Source organism: Macaca thibetana, chromosome 2 (assembly GCF_024542745.1).
Source record: "Macaca thibetana thibetana isolate TM-01 chromosome 2, ASM2454274v1, whole genome shotgun sequence".
Taxonomy (NCBI): domain Eukaryota; kingdom Metazoa; phylum Chordata; class Mammalia; order Primates; family Cercopithecidae; genus Macaca; species Macaca thibetana.
The window spans coordinates 84,717,054-84,718,534 of record NC_065579.1 but is presented as its reverse complement, the minus strand read 5'-3'; the positions used below and the strand labels follow the sequence as shown (position 1 = coordinate 84,718,534).

Below are 1,481 nucleotides of genomic sequence, written 5' to 3'. Positions count from 1 at the left end.
CTGGCTAACACAGTGAAACCCCGTCTCTACTAAAAATACAAAAAACTAGCCGGGCGTGGTGGCGGGTGCCTGTAGTCCCAGCTACTCGGGAGGCTGAGGCCGGAGAATGGCGTAAACCCGGGAGGCGGAGCTTGCAGTGAGCTGAGATCCGGCCACTGCACTCCAGCCTGGGTGGCAGAGCGAGACTCCGTCTCAAAAAAAAAAAAAAAAAAAAAAGTACAAAAGTTAGAAAATCTCAGCCGGTCACGGTGGCTCATGCCTGTAATCCTAGTGCTGTGGGAGGCTGAGGCCGGTGGATCACTTGAGGTCAGGAGTTCAAAACCAGCCTGGCCAACATAGTGAAACCCCATCTCTACTAAAAATACAAAAAAAATTAGCTGGGCATACTGGTGGGCACCTGTAATCCCAGCTATTTGGGAGGCTGAGACAGGAGAATTGCTTGAACCCAGGAGGCCGAGGTTGCAGTGAGCCGAGGTTGCACCACTGGACCCCAGCCTGGCATTCCCGAGCAAGGCTCCATCTCAAAAAAAAAAAAAAAAAAAAAAAAAAAAAAAATATATATATATATATATATATATATATATATATAGTCTTATAACCTTGTCTCAAAATAAATAAGTTAATTTTTTAAAACCCCAACCTGGGCGCTGCTTACGGAAGTGGCAGTCATCTCCTCCTCAGAATCATGTTTGCCCTCAGATCCCTTGTGAAGCCCAAGATTGTCGAAAAGAGAACGAAGAAGTTCATCTGGCACCAGTCTGACCGATACATCAAAATGAAGCCTAACTGGCGGAAACCCAGAGGTACTGACAACGGGGTTCATAGAAGGTTCAAGGGCCAGATCTTGATGCCCAACATTGGTTATGGGAGCAACAAAAACTACAAAGCACATGCTGCCCAGTGGCTTCTGGAAGTTCCTGTTCCACAACATCAAGGAGCTGAAAGTGCTGCTGATATGCAACAAATCTTACTGTGCTGAGATTGCTCACAGTGTTTCCTCCAAGAACCACAAAGCCATGGTGGAAAGAGCTGCCCAGCTGGCCATCAGAGTCACCAACCCCAATGCCAGGCTGCGCAGCAAAGAAAATGAGTAGACAACTCATATGCACGTTTTCTATTTAAATAAAAATGTAAAAACTGCAAAAACAAACAAACAAACAAAAAACAAAAAACCTTAGTCAAATGGTCTTCTTACTTCTAAACACACGATTTCTTGTTTGTTATCTGACACTATCAATTCATCATATTATCACCATTTTAAACATATATTGAACATGTAATATATGCCAGATATTCTTCTAAGTACTTTATATTATTTAATCTTTGCATCAGCCCTTTTGAAACAGCATTTTTCATTCCAGTTTTACAAATGCAAATACCAGGACATAGAGAGGTTAAATGATTTGCCCAAGATCAGTAATTTGGCAGAGCCAGGTAGTTTAACTCTAGAGTCTTTGTTCTTAACATTACCTCACAGCTAC

General features: G+C 42.8%; 1 pseudogene; it reads left to right on the top strand.

The window, feature by feature from the left end:
• Positions 1-685: 685 nt before the first annotated feature.
• Positions 686-1,101, top strand: LOC126948393 (60S ribosomal protein L32-like; annotated as a pseudogene).
• The last annotated feature ends 380 nt before the right edge of the window (positions 1,102-1,481 follow it).